Here is a 20,387-nt window from a genome sequence, read left to right on the forward strand (position 1 = left end):
GGTGGAATGCATACCAAGGATGGAGAACACTCAGAGCAGACGGAGCATTTAAGGGGCCTGATAACAGCTTGGCACTGAAGATGGCGGTGCCCAAATACAGAGATTGCTAAGAGCCTGTTGAGAGGTTTTCATGCATGTGAGGAGCACTAAAGAAAGCGAGACTCTGGGGAAGCTAGAGGAGGTGGGGGTGGGGGGAGCTAAGACAAGAATCTGCCCCTGATTTAAACTGCAGTTTAAACAATCCAAATGTAGCTCTTCTGCTGTAACACTCAGCGGTTTCCTCAAGGCAGGATCGAGGAGAAATAGAGGTTTGCTATTGGATGAGAGGATCAGCCTGCCTGTGCCCTGCTTTAATAGATATCAGGATATATCCCACAACATGTTACCTGGCCTCCACAGATACAGCTGTGACCAACAAGCAGAACCAGAACAACTCACAGACCCAGGGGGGGGGGGGGGGGGGTCCAGGTTTCCACAACTTGTTTTAATGAGCTGTTATGTGAAGCTGCCACAGCCTTTCTCTGCAGTCTGCACAAAACAGACCCCCATCAGGAGACTCCCTCCACAGCAGGAAATCAAACATTTGTGGATGAGAGAATTTAGGACACGAGGGAGAGACACATTTTTCCCTGAAACTAAACTTCCAGGCTTTAACTTGAGCCTTGCTCTTAGCAACCATTCTGCTCCGATAAACACAGAGGAAAACCCTGTCCCAAGAGCGATACATTTAGCCAAGCAGGAAGACTGGCCTATTGAGAAGAAGTAGTGAACTAAATCAGAATATGGCCTGTTGTTTGTGAAAAACCAAAGCTCTTCACTTGCATATAGCCTAGCTGTAAAATCTCAAATACCTTGTTAAAAAGTACCTGTCCGGGTCAAAGTGCGGTAAACAACGTCATTATCACTTTCTACACAGGAATGACATTTTGCTAGATAATTTCCCAGGAAGGGCTGCTCTCCACCAGGATGTGTATAACCACTGTTTCTAGCAGGAGAAAGGGCCCCTTAGCTCCATCCACCAGTAACACCATCGCACCACACTGCAGCACAACAACCAGATATTAGGGAACCAAATCAATGTGCACAGCGGGCCGACCCGGAGTGTGAGACGATGATGCACAGTGGACCATGAAATAGTGCCAATTAAAAGTAATTATCAACACATAGCCATTTCCTGTGAGGAGAGTAATCTGAAATCTCTTACTAAGCCCATGCCCACGCCCAACGCTAAATATGGCCTCTGTTCTAATGGACATACCCAAAAAGGCACCAAAATCAATTAAAATATTTATACTGTAAAAATATGAAATTGTGTTGCTGCGGATTAAGTAACAAAGTGGGTGTAGAGAATTCATATCATAACAAATAAAAAAGACAAGAAAAAAACTGCTCTTTACGGACCTAACCTTTAAGAAAAGTAGAAACATGAATGTTATTACTGATAACACAGCAGAAATGGTCATGTCTACGGGGTTCACTGCACACTGGCTACAAAAGGGACTCTGTTAACTAATAGCAACAAGCCCTTTCAGCATGACTTTATATTCTCTCAAATATACCATGACCTATGATTACATTAGGACTAAGTAGTTTCATGTTAGCTACAGAGACCCCCCCCCCCCCCCACACACACACACACCACCACCGCAGTGCTTGATAAAGGCAGATAGAGGCTGAGCAGATGGAGGTGAAGGCTACAGTAATGATGTGGACCTGGATAGGCCAGGCCCAGCTAGCACACTGCTGCTCTCCTCACACGCAGGCACATCATCGTTAAAAGTGCAGATGTGGGATCAACTCGTACAAGGGATGACAAGTTGGAAAGGAGGACGAAGAGCCTTTCCTCTCAGGTGTTACTAAAGGTCACTAAAGTTCATGACAAGGTTCTGCTTTGACAGTATCTTTGCACTTTAAAACTCTGGCCACTGGCAGGTCAGAGTGAGTGATTGTCATGACTTGTTTTCCATCCATTTACACAAAAGCCTCAACGGAAATTACTGTATTTGAAATACACATATCGAACGCAGACTTAACTTCCCCATTAAACAAGCAAACAAAAAAAGGAACCAGGCAGTGAAGCCAGGCAGTGTTTGAAGCAGGCGCTGACTCCAGAGGAACCTGTGTGAGTGTTCGGCCGACCAGGCCGCACTATACTGTTTACAGAAGGGATAAATATGTTGATGGTGATGAGGGGGAGATAAATGCTGTGATGTCACAGGGGAGAGGGGGAGAGCAGGCCAGCCACAGGCAGGTGTGTCAACAGAACTGGAGTGTCTGGGACATGTGCTGTCGGTTGCCTTCTCTGGAGCAGACTGGGCTTGGTTAACACCTGCTCCCTTCTGAACAGTTGAGGGCACTTCTGTAAACCCAGCTGTAGTTAGAATGCTAGAAATGAAAGATCGATACAGAGGATCTGGACAGAGTTATTCATGTTTATTATGATGATACTGTAGTAATCGAGCAGATCCTGGAAGTGCAGAGTTTAATTCGATGCAGCAAAATGCCCGAGGTAGACCTAGAGCCTCTATCTGTTTGCAATCAATGTCCTCCACTAGAACATATTGTACAGTCCAAGTGAGACACTATGACTCAACACAAAAAAAGTCTCATTTGGTTAGCGAAATCCATACTTGACTCAGTGCTATGAATAGATCTGTTGCCATCGTGTTTTCAACATATTCCAACACAGCTTCCATCTGAAGTACTGTCCTATTGTCCCGTCCTTTGTTGGAGGAAATGTGCGCCGCGATTGAGGGCACGACAACAGTTCTGTGCGCAACCTTTCACGAGGGGCAGTTAGCGCTAAGACAGGCATGCCTCGTATCACACCGAGAGAGTTGGGCACTGGAAAACCACTTCTGAAGTCGGAGAGCAGCTTAAAACCGGAAAAGCAGGAATGATTGGAATTGTGACCATGCTCACAAAACAGCAAAACCACATATAAGGGGAGTGAAGAGAAAACAAATCACTGGGCAGGGAAGACTGCGTAGGCCACTGAGCTCTGTGCTCAAAACATTACTTCCCTGTGAAACAGCCCAACAGCCACACGAACAGATGAATGTTTATTAAGATTGAAAAACTGAAATATAAATAACTATCCCCCAGAGGTGTTGATGATTCAGAAGCGTGGTATGGTCTCCCTCTGTGTCACTGGTCCCCTCTCTACCAGGTTAGCCAGTTGGTACGTCATGGGTGTTTAGTCAGAAAGGCCTGTGGGGCCCACTACTATGTTCATAGAGGTCTTTAATGTTGCCTTACCACATTGAAAATGGAGGAAACTCAGGCAGTGAACGCATTCTCCAATCATCCATCACATGCAAAGACCTCCCATGGATTTGAGTTGTATCCTGTATGTCCTCTAGACAGCCTGAGGACACCTACTATTCTATTGCTGCTGACAAGATGCCAGTACGCCATTTCCTTTAGCAGCTTAGTCCTTAAAATCACACTTCAATGAGAAAAAGGTCATATTTTGATCAGTGAGTGATAAAAATCGGCGAGAAAACAAGACATTGCTAAAGCTGAAACTCAGACAGGATAATTCCCTATACCCCAATGTTACCCCAATGTTACCCCAATGTTACCCCAATGAAAGAACGTTCAGGTCAATCTGTGCAGGCCCTGTGGTCTGTGAGGAACCACTCTCATAAGGATTTGAAATTCCAACCCAGGCAGTAAGTGGCAGATGGACCCACTTAAGTTTCATTAAACAGAGTATTCCACTGTAAGGAATGTTAGCCACCACTTTCTCCTGTTTGACAGTTCTATTTCCAGAGCTGCAAAACACATGTAGAACTTTCCTGCAGTCAAATGACTAGTGGCCTCATGGGTGGAATGTTATTAATATCTTGCATAGTTTCATAATTAATAAACATGTCAAAACATTTAACAGACAAAAATCTGGTGTTTCTATGGCAAATAGTTTTGTTATATTTCAGTCTTCTGTGATGTATATAAAGTGTAATATTGGGATGGAAACTCAAAAATACATTTAAACTCCATATCTGACATGGTACAGGTGTCTTCTTTTTTGTAAGTCCATAACCATGTATGTGAGGTGTACACTTTTGTTTCAAAACCAAGAAACACTGTGTGACCCTGATTTAGTTTTTCACAAGAATGGCTGCTTTGCTTTGAGCTTCATACACAAGACACTATTTACAGAATGCAGTGCAGCGAATGGTTTTTAGGACTATAATCAAAGTACTGTATCAGCCTTTATGAACCACTACGGCTAAGTCCTATACGAAAACAGGCATGATAGCTTACAGACAATTGGCCAAACCTTTAGGACAAGACCTTAGCGCAAATGAGGCAGATATAGAGCCTTGAGGGGGAAACACAAAACATGCATGTGTGCCAGACAGCTAGTCCAACTGTGTGTGATCTCTAATGCATGCTGGTGCTACAGTGGGAAACGGAGACCCAGCACCCAGCATACGTTGGGAATCCCACTGCTCCTAGTCTTAACAACAACAAACTCAAGGCTACATACAGTATGTAATCAGAGGGGGGGGTTAAAAGTAAAGAAACATTCAAAACAATAACAAACTCAAGACAGGAAATCCATGAGTCCCCGTTAACATGTACCGGAGGCTGGCTCCCAGGCCTTGGCATGTTTTACCAATCACAAGAACCCTTAGAGAAGTGGCACATGAGTCGGTAGCGCCGGCCACACCCATTTAGATGCGGCATGCAAAAAGCAGTACCTTGGCCTAGGTATGCATGTTAATAACTGCTGCTACAACTGCACATTGGGTACAAACGTCTTTTTCTAAACACCCAGGTGGCTTATAATGAACAATATGTTGTTCAGAAACATGTGTTATTATTGTGTTATTACTACCCTAATGCAACGAACCAATAAACGTTACATCGACGTCACAGCTGATTGAAGGTGGCTGTTTGTTTCAGACCACAATCAGAGCACCATTAGTCCTAACAATAATATCTACTGTACTTTGGTCATTTATAGCTAATGAACCAAAGTAATCATAACCACATGAACTAACATCACAATTACATCAAAGCAACTATGCATGTTATTAATATGGCAGGGGTCTGGGGATGACGTTTAGGAGGTCATTCTATTCATTCCGATCACATTATTTTAGTGGCACAACAGTGGCGTGGAATCCCCCATGTTTTTTGATGGCCGCTAGGATTTAAACCCGATCCGAAGTTAGGGGGGGTGCCTGGGACAGGGTAGCCCACTACCGAGGTGTGCCGCATTATTTACCACGGAATAAGCTTTGATTGTTTGGATTCTAACCAGCAAGGCCACGTCCGTGTCACTACAACATGTGTTGCATTGTTACAATCATGAGCCCAGACCCGTAGATGATAAATCAAAACGGCTATAATGTGCCATAGCGAATCTGAAACATGTAATTGTATCTTGTACAAAATAGACCAAAGAGAGTTGTTTCAAAACCACACTGTCCTTTTACTCAGCTCGTGCTATTGCCTACAATGTATCTTACCTCGAACTTTGGGGTGTTTAATGCGTGTTTTCCTCTTTCCGAAGCATTCCCCTGTTCGGTCTAACACAAGTTATCGGGACACAAACCGCACCTATCTGTAGTAATTGATCTGCAGAGAGAAGTCCAGAAGATCACTTGAGCATCTAATCTTCATATAAAGTCCCCTTCTTCTCAGCGTAATGAATGGCCGCTAGTACTCAATACAGTAGGCCCACTAGATAGTTCGCAGAGCACCCACTTGTTGCTCACGACAACAACTCTCTATTCTTCTGAATCAGTCCACGAAGCATGCATCAGAGGGCGGGCTATACCGTCACTTGGGAGACGAGGTTTAGTTGGAACTATGTTCCATTGTCTTCTCTCACCGGTCCAACAAGCTGTCACTCAGCCATTCCTTTAATATTACGTTCTGTTTGTGTTGATATTTTTCCCATGAGATAATGGGGTGGGCGTCGGAATTGTAACGGGTGTCTATCTATGCAAGCCATATTTTGACATGCAGACATTACAGGTGATGAAACAACTGTATATAAAGTTGTCAACTTGGTCATTTTCACATAAACCCTTTTGGCAGCATCAATGCATAAGACTGTAGTAGAATATGCTTTGCAACCATAGAGCATTACGTGTTAAGGGAAAACACATTACATTTTATTAGGCAATAATGTAGGTTACTTCATGTGGGTAAGGTGGACCTCTAGTGGCTATGCGAAGGGACGTGGTTTACTAATATCTCTAAGCTATTAATACATAGGCTCAGCAGCACTGTGATTGATATGGCAATCATGCATTGCTCTGAATGACCAGTAGATCTAGCAGCAGGTCCTAGAATGAGCTCTTTAGCAGCCCGGGGCAAGCTACCCAGTAGCACTTTGGTCATTTTCCTGGAACCGGAGAGGAGGGCAAACAGAGGCTTAGCTGCTCCCAAGCTGAAACAACACCGTCCGTCCACACACACACACACACGCACACACACACGCACGCACACACACACGCACGCACGCACACACACACACACGCACGCATGCACGCACAAACATACATGCACACACTATCATTCACTTATGTCTGCTTGTGCACAGTGACACACTTCATTCATCCTGGTGGCGGAGAGATGGTGTGAATGCTTTGTGGTCACTCTGAGAATACACCACAGTTTTATGTCCTCAGGAAGTGTGGCAGTCTGTCAGGAAACACTGCCCCCCTCTATTTGGTCACCTATAGGAGATAACTGTTCATGTGAACCCTCCTTGAGACGGCCGTATAGTCATTTCAAACACAGCCGGGGTGCTACAAGACATAGCCACAATAACCACATTATAATCATTAGTATATGTTTGGGTTTTGTGAGTTAGAAGAATTTTGTTCAGCTGACACCTGTTCATACCATCCAGGACCATGTAACTGGAAGTGGATCATGCATCCTCAATGGTTTAGCAGATAATAAATATTGTTATCTGTGTGGACCTGACCTGTGCTGTGTGGTCACCGCGTGTGGGTGGGAGTGAGGCTCTCAGTATAGGTAGGGTACTGCTCATTATTCATATTTGGGGTTTTCATAATGTAGAGACAGGGTTAGGTTTTATATGGCGTCATGAACTTTGAACACTGGTCTTGCACACTAGGGATGAAGGAGAGAGTGTGAGACGAGGAACGGGGTTAGATGAATAGATTTGGGGCCTCTGAGTTCATATAAAGTGCACTACACTAACATCAGTGTACAGTGTACCTCCTAGCCATTGTCTATTCATCCAGGGTATCCGCTTGAAAGCAGGTCTGTCTTTTGAAGACTGCAGCAGTATGTTGGATGCTGCTGTTATATCATACCGTTTGAAAGGTCATGAATTAAAGTCTACACTCTTAGAAAAGGGTGTTCCAAACGGGTTCTTCGACTGTCCCCGTATGAGAACCCTTTTTGATTCCAGGTAGAACTCTTTTGGGTTCCATGTAGATCCCACTGTGTAGGGTTCTTCAAAGGGTCCTCCAATGGGAACAGCCGAAGAACCCTTTAAGGTTCTAGATAGCACCTTTTTGTCTAAGAGTGTAGAGTCTCAGGTTAGCGTGCTGTAGTATGATGCAATATGTCATATTATTTTGGTGAATGTGTCTGCTCTTTCTCCCTCCCCCTTTTCCTGCTCCTCCGCCCTCTTCTCCTCCACCGTCCGTCCGTCCGTCCCCCCCCAAAAGAAATAAGAGCAGGGTCCCTGGAGTCCATTCTGGTTCCATGGCTACCACGTGTCAGTGGGCTTTGAAGAACTCTAATGTTTTTCTAGGCTGAGAATGCTCTGCTGTCTCTTTCCCTCTCTCTCGCCTGGTTCTTCAGTGAGAAACCAGAGGTTAGATAAATATGAGGCTGGGCGTGAGGAGGTGCAGCTCGGGTTTCTGTCAAGCTGGGCTGCTTTGAAACACATTTGTCCAGGGCTGCATCCGGCATGATGCTGGGGTTGGAGGAGCGTGGAGGGAATCACAACAGCGGTGCTGTAGGACTCTGCTACTGTAGGCTGGCTGGGAGGATGGATGGATGGATACAGAGAGACACAGGGGGCCACTGACCCGTTAGGACACAAATAAGCGACAAGTAGATTATGTGTTACTGCACCAGTGATTTTAGGTTAGATTACATCTTGATATGGAGTACATGTGTATAAAATTGCATTGTAGTTTTTTCAATCATCCATTTTATAGTATGGTACTTATACAAAGGCAATAATATGTACTTTCAACAGATAATTAAGAAAAACATCTTACTGAAATCCATTGCATATCACCTTCAAAGACCCACCAGGCAGGAGACCTACAGGGAAGGAACTCCCGTGATATGTGTTACAGAGATTCCTGCCAAGACCAATAGGCAGTAACGACTGAGGTTGACAGACAGAGGTAATAAAACGTCTAAATGTAGTTTCTCTAATCCTGCAGGATCTCTAATGTGGCTTCATTTACAATATGCTGACCCTAACAACAATGAGATTCTTTCCCCTGGAATCGTTTAGCTTCAGCATTACTTTGACCACGCTTGATCGATTGCTATGACTTTGCATGACCTGGAAGTGATAATCCTCTCAAGGCAATGCATATGAGGTATTTCTAAGCAATATAACACGTTTTGGACATTGCAAAGTAGATATATGTAAAATAAAATGAAACTTTGTTTATCCAGATGGTGAGGGCATTACCAGTGAAAGAATACTGCTTCATTTGTCAAGTAGAGGGCACTGTTGGCATAGTAATTAAAACACATTTACAATGGATGTTTTGGCTGAATGAACAAAGGACAATTTAAAAACCACAATGTACATCTTTTGGCTTGCCACATTACATTTTATATTGCTTCTATTCAAGTGATCAACCCATGATCAATTCATTTAATATAGTTTGTTGCTGCAATACTGTAAAAAGGCCTACACAAGACTGCACACATTTCATCTTTTGTGTAAAAGGCAGCATGCACCTTAAGATAATGAAGTGAATCTGTTCTCAAACAGCAGTCTTTCTTTCAGCGTCTACACTATGTAACTTATTTTGATAACACTTTACATTACAGAAGAGTGGCTATAACATGGTAATTAACAGGAAACCAGTTGAAATTGGCCCAAGAATCAGAATAAAAAATGACAAGATAAAGGGTGTGCCACAGACATTTCCACATATTTACATTCTTTAGTATGGTGGTGGTGTGTGGGGTGGAATTTCTGCCCGTGCTGCATAAAATATGAAAGATGACTGCTGCAAGCTGCGCTCTACAATAATGCATGACAGACGCCAGCCTAGACAGGCAGCAGCCAGTGTGTAATATCACGTCGATATAGGTAGATTATTTAGCTGTGAACTACATGCAGTCAGAGACAATTGGTTTCAAGAGGTGGTAATACAACAAAACATGGGTTTGTCCACTAGAACAACAGTTAGCTAATATAGATGTGTTCATTTTTCATTTGCACAATACCATTTTCAGATTAGTTGAAAATATAAGTGTGCTGATGGCAGTGTGAATGGTTTTGGTTGGATCCTGTTTGTTCCCATACAGCAGAGTTTGCTGCCTTTAACTCAGTCATGAGTTAGAGGCAGGCTGGCGCTGAGTCTATAGTCTGATCCAGCTAGTGGATAGTGCTGATTGTGCTGGTTCCTGGCTGTGAGTGGGTGTTGCAGGGAGCCTAACAAGATATATGGAGGGAGTCTGCTCTGCACTCCTCCACTCCTGGGGAAAGGCCTCCACTATCTGATTAGCATTCAGCTAGTACCCAGACTGCATCAAGAAACTCCGCTGCTCCACACACCACACTCCCTCCCTTACACCTCTCTCATTCTCTATCTCTCTCTTGCTCCCTCTCTCTCTTGTTTTCTCTTGCACTTACGCTCTCTTGTGCTTTCTCTCTCTCTCTCTCTCTCTCTCTCTGCATCATTCTGCTGGACTGGGAGGACCCTCCAATACAAAGAGAATGCCATGCAGGGGTTCTCCGGTCTCCAGGATGAAGGTAAACAAAATTCCATCTTCCTTGCTTTTACAACTTGGCTAAAAAGCAAATCAATACTTGTTGGTCTCACTGGGTGTACCCTAAGTTCTGCATGCTGATTTTACAGAGGATCCTCATTACATAACTGCTGTGGGAATATCAGTGTACTTATATGGAAAACAAGCCACAGTATAATACAGTGTATTTGAAGATGTCCCTCTTGTCCTGTTAGTCTATTAGCATTACTGAATGACTTAACGCTGACTCCCCAGAAAGATAATGTGATAAATTGATAGGTGAACAGGTGTTTATATACATATGTTAATGTATTGTTAGTTTTTAACGAAAAGGAGACTTTATGATACATTAAGACAGTGCTGTTACAGCTGGTCATGAGATGAGCAATTCCCTGCTTAGACCGTCCTAAGGTGGGGCTGCACCTGTAGCTTATTGCAACTTTTGATTTGTTACTATTCTCTGTTTGTATTCTAATTCTATTTTTTGAATAGTCCTTTTTTTTCAGTCTTGCAAAGCTCTCCATCTAGTTGTGGTGTTGGTTGTGCTCTGATGCAGTAGGGCTGGGGTTACAGTATTTCAGCATTTCATGAATCTTAATCTTTTTTTGGTTTGTTGATTTTCACATTATAACATTACCATCTCATGATTGTGGAAATACTTTGATTAAAACAGTGTGAAGTTTCTTTGTCACTTTCTCTAAATATTATAGAGGTGTCTGAAAAGAATATTTATTGAAAGAAGTGTTGTAGCCTTGAGATTATAATGACGTTTGTGATTAAAGCCTTCATTTCCTCAGCGCATCCACATTTTCCCATTTATTCAAAGGAAAATTAATGAAGCATCCATTTTTCAGAAGGAAATATTCCATCCACAGCCCACTATTCTGACAAAGGGTGTGGACCTGGATTGATGATACCCACTTGGATATACAAAACGAATACAAATATACAATTACATTTGTTCCCAAGACAGTTGTTTTGCTAGAGTTAATTGGGAGAACTGTCTATTGAGTTCCAGCCCAGTCTGCTCTCTGCAGACGTTGGCCCAGGTGTAACTATGATGCCATTACCCATGGTCTAGGTCAGTCAGTACAAGGTAATTCATCAAAGTAATGAGGGCTGAAGGCTAAGACGGGGACACAGAAGGCATTGACACTACAGGGGAGCTAACACGACTCACAGATAAGCAGCGCATCATTATCATAGCTTTCATTACTCACACACACCCCATAACATCACCAGGGATGTGGCCTTGTATAATTATCGGGATTACCAATCAAGAACAGGGCAAGAGCTGCAGGCACTGGTGGTGCATCCTTACATCTCATTAGTGATGAAGGATTATGCTCTCAGGATGCTTAGCGCAGTGAATACACCAAGTGTTCAAAACATGCTCTTTCCATGACATAGACTGACCAGGTGAATCGAGGTAAAAGCTTTGATCCCTTATTGTTAAATCCACTTCAATCAATGTAGATGAAGGGGAGGGGACAGGTTAAAGAAGGATTTTTATGCCTTGAGACAATTGAGACATGGATTGTGCATATGTACCATTCAGAGGGTGAATGGGCAAGACAGAATATGTAAGTGCCTTTGAACAGGGTATTTTGATTTTTTTAAATGTAACCTTTATTTAACTAGGCAAGTCAGTTAAGAACAAATTCTAATTTACAATGACGGCCTACCGGGGAACAGTGGTTTAACTGCCTTGTTCAGGGGCAGAATGACAGATTTTAACTTGTCAGCTCGGGGATTCGATTCAGCAACCTTTCGGTTACTGCGCCAATGCTCTAACCACTAGGCTACCTGGGTATAGTAGCAGGTGTCAAGAACTGCAACGCTGCTGGGTTTTTAACTCTAAACAGTTTCCCTTGTGTATCAAGAATGGTCCACCATCCAAAGGACATCCAGCCAACTTGACACAACTGTGGGAAGCATTGGAGTCAACATGGGCCAGCATCCCTGTGGAACGCTTTCGATACCTTGTAGAGTCCATGTCCTGACGAATTGAGGCTGTTCTGAAGGCAAAAGGGCGTAGGTGAGTGCAATTCAATATTAGGAAGGGGTTCAAATCAAATGTTATTGGTCACGTACACATGGTTAGCAGAAGTTAATGCGGGTGTAGCTAAATGCTTGTGCTTCTAGTTCCGACAGTGCAGCAATATCTAACAAGTAATCTAACAATTCCACAACAACTACCTAATACATACAAATCTAAGTAAAGGAATGGAATAAGAATATATACAAATAAATATATGGATGAGCAATGACAGAGCGGCATAGGCAAGATGCAATAGATGGTATAAAATACAGTATATACATAAGGGATGAGTAATGCAAGATATGTAAACATTATTAATGTGGCATTATTAAAGTGACTAGTGATCCATTTATTAAAGTGGCCAATGATTTCAGGTCTGTGTGTAGGCAGCAGGCTCTCTGAGTTAGTGATGGCTGTTTAACAGTCTGATGGCCTTGAGATAGAAGCTGTTTTTCAGTCTCTCGGTCCCAGCTTTGATGCTTTGTTCCTAATGTTTGGTATGCTCAGTGTATATCAGAGTAACGCAATAACAAGATCCTAGTGACATGGGCACGATTCAAAATAGGTATTTGAAGTGGTTTTGATATAAGAATGAAGGGCCTGTGAGAGTGCTCCGTGTTTCTCCTAATATGTTTCAGAAGTACGGTTGGTACTGTACTAGTAGTATTTGACAAGCATGACATAATATGTATTAGGAAGAGCTGCCATTGTACTATGTCAAAGATTACTTATACATTACTTAAACATGTAGTGGTTGAAGGTAAATTACTGCGGGTGTCCCTTACTGTGTAACCATTGCAGTGAATGCAGACGGTGATGTCATACATTTGCCTGCCACAGTGCCTTTCAACTGTGTAAAGAGCAGGAGAATAGACACTCCGCCCCCACACCTCGACATCAGGCTTGGCTCATGGTTGCCAGACAGGTAGCTGGGTTGTTCCACCAATCTGGTGCCTTTTGAGATGTGTAACTTGGTGGGGGAAAAAAAGTTTGGCTTCACCTACTTTTAACATTCCGTCATAAAGAGCACGTTTAACATAATAAAAAACATGCTTTCCCATCTCAAGAGGTTAAATAAACAAACGACTATAGTAAGTGCCTATTAAGTGACAAATAAAGTAACAGGGTTGACCATAACAACCGCAAAAATATTTTTAAAGGAATATTTAAAATTATATACCCAAATCTAACTGCCTGTTGATCAGGACCAGGATATGCATATTCTTGATACCATTTGAAAGGAAACACTTTGAAGTTTGTGAAAATGTGAAATTAATGTAGGAGAATATAACACATTAGATCTGGTAAAAGATAATACAAAGAAAAAATCATGCATTTTTTTGTATTTTGTTTTTGTACCGTCATCTTTGAAATGCAAGAGAATGGCCACAAAGTATTATTCCAGCCTGGGCGCAATTTAGATGTTGACCACTAGATGGCAGCAGTGTATGTGCAATGTTTTAGACTGCTCCAATGAACCATTGCATATCTGTTCAAAATATTGTATCAAGACTGCCCAAATGTGCCTAATTGGTTTATTTGAATCATATATTACGTTAGCTTAACCGTCCCGTGGGTGGGGGACCGATCCTGTAGAGGTTGAAATTAGGTACATCTTTCTTTTTTTTTACCTTTACCTGAATTAGAGACAGTAAATGAATCACCAATCACATGAAATAAATAATAATCTTCAGAAATTACTTCGTTAAAGCTACAACATAACTAGAGCTTTATAATGATGGGGAAATCTTTGAGAAATATTGGGGTTACATTTTCCTGGAAGTCACAGAGGGACATGTCAAAATGCTGAATTTTGGCTATTTAGCAAGTCTTAATTCATATAAAAAAATCTGCTTTCTTGAATTCTCCATGTGATATATATTAAAGGACACTTAATTGAATATAAAAGGGTTTTAAAATGCATATTGGTGCACAATTTCTGCTTAAAATATTAAAGGGACGCAAAGAGGCACTCATTTCGTGGAATGACCCAGCTTTCTGTTATCCTTTGTTCTCCTTTAGGCTTTTTAAGCATCCCCCTCTATTCCCTGGGCTAGATCAAGGGGAGGCAGACACAAGCCCTGATAATTATTTTTGTGGTGTGCAGAGAGGGTTATGAACCAGGAAAATTATTCAAAGTTAGGTAAGGTAATTAATTGTGTTCTAACAGAGAAACACTATTAGCATAGTGTAGGATATGTAATCTAAATTGGCTGTACTGCGTTTGGTGGTCATCGTTTATTCGTGGATATTAATGAACTTGTGTTAATTAATGATAAATACTGTGGTGGGTGTTAATTATCCTGTGTTCAGGGGTAGATGCCAAATGAGCCTGTGTTGTCTGGTAACTGCCATCTGTTTGTAGGTAATTATCATATGTTGGGAAGGAGGTACAGTGCCACTGTGTGAGTGTGTTCTACAGCCCACGGTAGTAAAGCATACATTATCCCTGTTTAGCGGCGGTTGATCCAGGAGAGATGACAGGCTCCGCAGAAAAATGGAGAGAGACACTCCTCTGGGTCCATGCTGATTTATGAGAGAGAAAGGGAGGGAAAGAGAGAGCCAGAGGGCCCATCCATCCCATTCTTCCAGGGCCCTCCCTTACAGTGCACAACCAGTCACTGATAGAGGGAGCTGAGAGGTACCATCACTCAAGCAATGCAGCATTTTCTCATCTGCATATAAAAGCATGGGAAATTCACTCCCTGTTCTATGGCAGAAAATCCTGAGGTGGTGGGTAGAGCAATCCCTATAAGGTTTAAAGATCGGCTGAGCTCACCGATTCCACGTGGTTTTCTGCAGCTCATTAAGAAAAACAATATTTGCATCATGGTTCGATGTGGGTGTGTTATGTTCACTATATCTTACACAGGCAGTATTTGTTGTTTGTCCCCCTTGAGCCACGGTAGCAACATCCCGCCCTCAAAATAGTCCGAACTAATCGAGTTAATTAATGAAGATACATCAAGAAAACTGTAATGGAGAGGTCTTAGATGCGCAATTTTCGATTTAGCTAAGGTTTTTTCCCCCAGTATTTCTAAAGTAAAAAGAATGTGCATTAAAACGAGTAGTTCACTGCAGACAGTATAGTGTCAGCTGCTGCTGCGCAGGACTGATTTCTGAGAACACATCTACAACTTCATCAGCAAACTGTCAAAATATGATAAATAAAGCTGTTTATCAATAACAAAAATACCTAGCTTGGTAAGCTCCATCTCTGTGTTTGACAATGAAGCTAGCTAGTAGCTAGCAGGCACATTGAGCAGGCAGGCCATGTTAGCTAAATAATTTTTTTAAGTCACTGGCAAGTGGAAAGTGCTTCAGTGTTTTTTTAGTTTTTATTACTTCCTCACCATCTTTTACTGGTGTGTGTCTGCCTGGCAATGTTTCATGTTAATCATGTTACAAAGCAGGTTGTGGTGGGACACAAGATGCTCGCCAATGGGTTTTGAATTTTGGAATATTGACAAGTGGCAGTTGGGGTGCAAGTGTGCATTGTCAAAAATGGTATTTTGCCCAAAACAGTGGCAGACTGGTGTGATCCCTATCAAACACATCATCAAGTGGCCACTCCATAAAGGGCATAGGGGCCAAGTGTTCTTTCAACATAACATTGGCAACGTGTTTTCTTATGTAAACAAGTCCGAGACGCAGCGGAATGTGGGCTGGTCTGTCTCACTGTCTGTAGGTTCTGCCGTACGATCGGAATAGAACACAATCAGTGCAGCTGTTTCTCTGTGCATGACACTTCTCACCTAGGTGTTAACATTCCATGTTAGTGGGCGTGATCGTAACCAAAACCCAACCCTCAAATGTCCAATAGGTTTAGGAATGTAACATCTTCCACAAATCCCGCAAATATCAATTTAGGAAGATACTGACTTTATGGCCAAAATGTGTCTATTTACACATTGTAGTCCATTTTTACACTAGAATCAATGTTTCTGACTATCGATGAAACATGCCATTTTCAACGAGAGAATTCGCTTTTTTACTTCAGCTGCCCTTTAATGAAATGCAGCTGCACTGATATAATTGTCACGACTTCCACCGAAGTGTTCGGGCAGCGCTCGGTGTCGCCGGCCTACTAGTCATCAACGATCACTTTTTCCTTTTCCGTTCGTTTTGTCTGTGGTTCTTTCACACCTGGTTTCATTTGCCTTAATTTCTGTTTGTATAATTACCCCTGTTTGCCTGCCTAGGTTTGTGCGGGATTGTTCTTGTGATGTTGTTCACTAAGGTTGTGCTCACGTATTATTCATAGTGTGTATAAGTTTAGGAGCGTTGTTTTTTGTTTCCCTCCTTCCGTGAGTAACGGGTTTCTCTGTTGTTAAGAGCGTTTGTTTTGGTATTCTACCTGACCTGTATGTTTATGGGACTTGCCTATTAAATACGCATCTCGGACATCTCTGCTCTCCTGCGCTTGACTCCTTCACCTACCTCTACACAATCCCGTCACAATAATCAAAGTGGTTATGCATACAAAGGAGGTTGGATGGCCACTGGAGAAATATAAACCAGACAGGTCTTATGATTTGAACTCAACAAAATCACATCACAGACAATAATAAAGCGCAGCTTTATACCACGAGCCTAGTGGAACCCCTAGATCTATCTACTTCAGAGAGCCTCCTCCCTGAACAGCAAACACACACACTGGGTCAGTTGGAATCAAAGCTTATCGATCCTGTGGACGCTTCAGTTATGCATACTGATGGCACCAAACCTTCTCAGTGCAAGGATTCTAAGGGTGTGTGTAATTCCTTTAAGCCTTAAACAGACAGATATGAATGGGATTGGTGAGTGGAGGAGGATAAGAGGTACCATAGTAATGGTCAGTGATGATGAAGACAGATAGTCTATGACCTATATTTAGTTGATGATGGTTCATCTGCCTGACTGACTATTTGTGGGAGTAATCCTCTTTTGAGCAGAATTATATGGCATGGGGATTAGGGATCTTTCCCCCTTATTCTGTGTGGGTCATCTACTCTCCAAAATGTTCTAGCAGACAGCAGCAGGACAGACCAACTGGCCCTCTCCAGGGGTGGGCCCTCCTGCCTGGCCACAGGGAGGGGCATAGGGGGAATCAGCTGTGCAGTTAGGGCAGACTCCATTTTAGGACTATAGCAGAAATCCTACTACACCATTTGAGAAGCATATGCATATTCCATCGTAAACAGTTATTATACAGGGGTTGTATGTTGATAGAAAAAGAGCGCCACCCACTGGCGGTGGACTCCGATAGAGGTGCCGGTTTAGATACAGTTGAAGTCGGAAGTTTACATACACTTAGGTTGGAGTCATTAAAACTCGTTTTTCAACCACTCCACAAATTTCTTGTTAACAAACTATAGTTTTGGCAAGTCAGTTAGGACATCTACTTTGTGCAGGACACAAGTAATTTTTCCAACAATTGTTTACAGACAAATTATTTCACTTATAATTCACTGTATCACAATTCCAGTGGGTCAGAGGTTTACATACACTAAGTTGACTGTGCCTTTAAACAGCTTGGAAAATTCCAGAAAATTGTGTCATGGCTTTAGAAGCTTCTGATAGGCTAATTGCCATCATTTGAGTCAATTGGAGGTGTATCTGTGGATGTATTTCAAGGCCTACCTTCAAACTCAGTGCCTTTGCTTGACATCATGGGAAAATCAAAAGAAATCAGCCAAGATCTCAGAAAACAAATTGTAGACATCCACATGTCTGGTTCATCCTTGGGAGCAATTTCTAAACGCCTGAAGGTACCACGTTCATCTGTACAAACAATAGTACACAAGTATAAACACCATGGGACCACGCAGCCGTCATACCGCTCAGGAAGGAGACGCGTTCTGTCTCCTAGAGATGAATGTACTTTGGTGCAAAAAGTGCAAATCAATCCCAGAACAACAGCAAAGGACCTTGTGAAGATGCTGGAGGAAACAGATACAAAAGTATCTATACCCACACTAAAACGAGTCCTATATCGACATAACCTGAAAGGCCGCTCAGCAAGGAAGAAGCCACTGCTCCAAAACCGCCATAAAAAGCCATACTACGGTTTGCAACTGCACATGGGGACAAAGATCATACTTTTTGGAGAAATGTCCTTTGGTCTGATGAAACAAAAATAGAACTGTTTGGCCATAATGACCATCGTTATGTTTGGAGGATAAAGGGGGAGGTTTGCAAGCCGAAGAACACCATCCCAACCGTGAAGCACTGGGGTGGCAGCATCATGTTGTGGGGGTGCTTTGCTGCAGGAGGGACTGGTGCACTTCACAAAATAGATGGCATAGAAGGAAAAGTATGTGTATATATTGAAGCAACATCTCAAGACATCAGTCAGGAAGTTAAAGCTTGGTCGCAAATGGGTCTTCCAAATGGACAACGACCTCAAGCATACTTCCAAAGTTCTGGCAAAATGGCTTAAGGACAACAAAGCCCTGACCTCAATCCTAAAGAAAATTTGTGGGCAGAACTGAAAAAGCATGTGCGAGCAAGGAGGCCTACAAACCAGACTCAGTTACACCAGCTCTGTCAGGAGGAATGGGCCAAAATTCACCCAATTTATTGTGGGAAGCTGTGGGAGGCTACCTGAAACGTTTGACCCAAGTTAATCAATTTAAAGGCAATACACTCAATTAGTATTTGGTAGCATGTAAACTTCTGACCCACTGGGAATGAAAGCTGAAATAAATCCTTCTCTCTACTATTATTCTGACATTTCACATCTTTAAAATAAAGTGGTGATCCTAACTGACCTAAAGCAGGGACTTTTTACTAGGATTAAATGTCAGGAATTGTGAAAATCTGAGTTTAAATGTATTTGGCTAAGGTGTACGTAAACTTCTGACTTCAACTGTATAGTGTCCCAGTAACAGGACGAAAATGACCAGTAAGAGACAGGTGCACAGAACACACGTCTATTGCCACACTCAAGACAGGCACACACACACACACAGCAAACAGGAAGAGGACTGATGGTAGTGAATAGTGACAATGTTTTTCTGTGGGACAGAAGGAATAGGATATATACAGTTCAAGTCAGACGTTTACATACACCTTAGCCAAATGCATTTAAACTCAGTTTTTCACTATTCCTGACATTTAATCCTAGTAAAAATTCCAGCAATGGCATAGTAATGGTCTAGCACACAATAGTAATGGCTATAGTAACGTTAGCGGTGCTAGTATGGTAATATTATTGGCTGGTAATAAATATCCAGTAATACACAGAGCCTAGGAGGCTAAACTGCTAGAGCAGTAATGCAGGCCAACAAGCTACATAGCACAAATGATAGGATACTGTAGTAAGGGATAGAATAGCATAGGCAGTATAAACCAGGATGCAATTAGTGACTAGCACAGTATACAATACATACAGGGGGAGCTAGCATGCTAAACTAGCAGGCCAAGAGCTAGTAGGCCAAAGGCTGTAGGTTAGCATCAGGGCAAGTTAGGATCAGTGTTGGCGGCTAAAAAGGTTAGGATGCTAACATGATAACAAGCGGCCATGTTGGATGTGGCTATGACCATATCAGGAAGTGACCGGGCCATGATTATGTCACTGGTCGGCCATTTTAGGTGAGGATGTACAATGACATGACTGGCAGCCATCTTGGTTCATAGAAAGCAATGGGCTTTTCCCTCATGGCTGAACATAAATGTACACAGAACTATGCTAAAGGGAAAACTCTGTGAAGTATGTAACATGGGATTACAGAAGGAGGCAATCCTGTCATATACACATCTTAAGGAAGCATGCAGTATATAAGTATGTAAGCATACTAACAAAACAATAGAAGGAACAATGCCACCATTGTTCCTGTACCCAAGAACGCAAAGGTTGACTATCGCCCCGTATCACTCACTTCTGTCATCATGAAGTGCTTTCAGAGACTAGACAAGGATCATATCACCTCCACCTTACCTGTCACCCTAGATCCACTTCAATTTGCTTACCGCCCCAATAGGACCATCACACTGCACACTGCCCTATCCCATCTGGACAAGAGGAATACCTATGTAAGAATGTTGTTCATTGACTACAGCTCAGCATTCAACACTATAGTACCCTTCAAGCTCATCATTAAACTTGAGACCCTGGGTCTCAACCCCGTCCTGTGCAATTGGGTCCTGGACTTCCTGACGGGCCGTCCCCAGGTGGGGAAGGTAGGAAACGTCATCTCCACTTCGCTGATCCTCAACACTGGGGCTCCACAAGGGTGTGTGCTAGGCCCCCTCCTGTACTCCCTGTTCACCCATGACTGCGTGGCCATGCATGCCTCCAACTCAATCATCAAGTTTGCAGATTACACAACAGTAGTAGGCTTGATTACCAACAACGACGAGACAGCCTACAGGGAGGAAGTGAGGGCTCTCGGAGTGTGGTGTCAGGAAA

The 20,387-nt window shown here is 42.6% G+C and overlaps 2 protein-coding genes across 8 annotated transcripts in view; one reads left to right on the plus strand and one right to left on the minus strand.

Annotated features, from left to right (window-relative positions):
• Positions 1–5,786, minus strand: part of akap13 (A-kinase anchoring protein 13) — a 95,596-nt gene extending 89,810 nt beyond the window's left edge. For 3 of the 7 annotated variants that reach the window (XM_029757976.1, XM_029757974.1, XM_029757970.1), the window contains exon 1: positions 5,484–5,785. The gene's annotated coding sequence lies outside the window, so the exon portion shown is untranslated. Of the gene's footprint in view, positions 1–5,483 lie in introns of all 7 variants that reach the window. The other 4 variants (XM_029757971.1, XM_029757972.1, XM_029757973.1 and 1 more) reach the window with 3 other exon arrangements.
• Positions 5,787–9,887: 4,101 nt separating this feature from the next.
• The window catches only part of sv2bb (synaptic vesicle glycoprotein 2Bb), a 41,334-nt gene continuing 30,834 nt past the window's right edge, over positions 9,888–20,387 (plus strand). Inside the window, exon 1 of the mRNA XM_029757979.1 lies at positions 9,888–9,958. The gene's annotated coding sequence lies outside the window, so the exon portion shown is untranslated. The remainder of the gene's footprint in view (positions 9,959–20,387) is intronic.

Source organism: Salmo trutta, chromosome 7 (assembly GCF_901001165.1).
Source record: "Salmo trutta chromosome 7, fSalTru1.1, whole genome shotgun sequence".
NCBI classification, from domain to species: Eukaryota; Metazoa; Chordata; class Actinopteri; order Salmoniformes; family Salmonidae; genus Salmo; species Salmo trutta.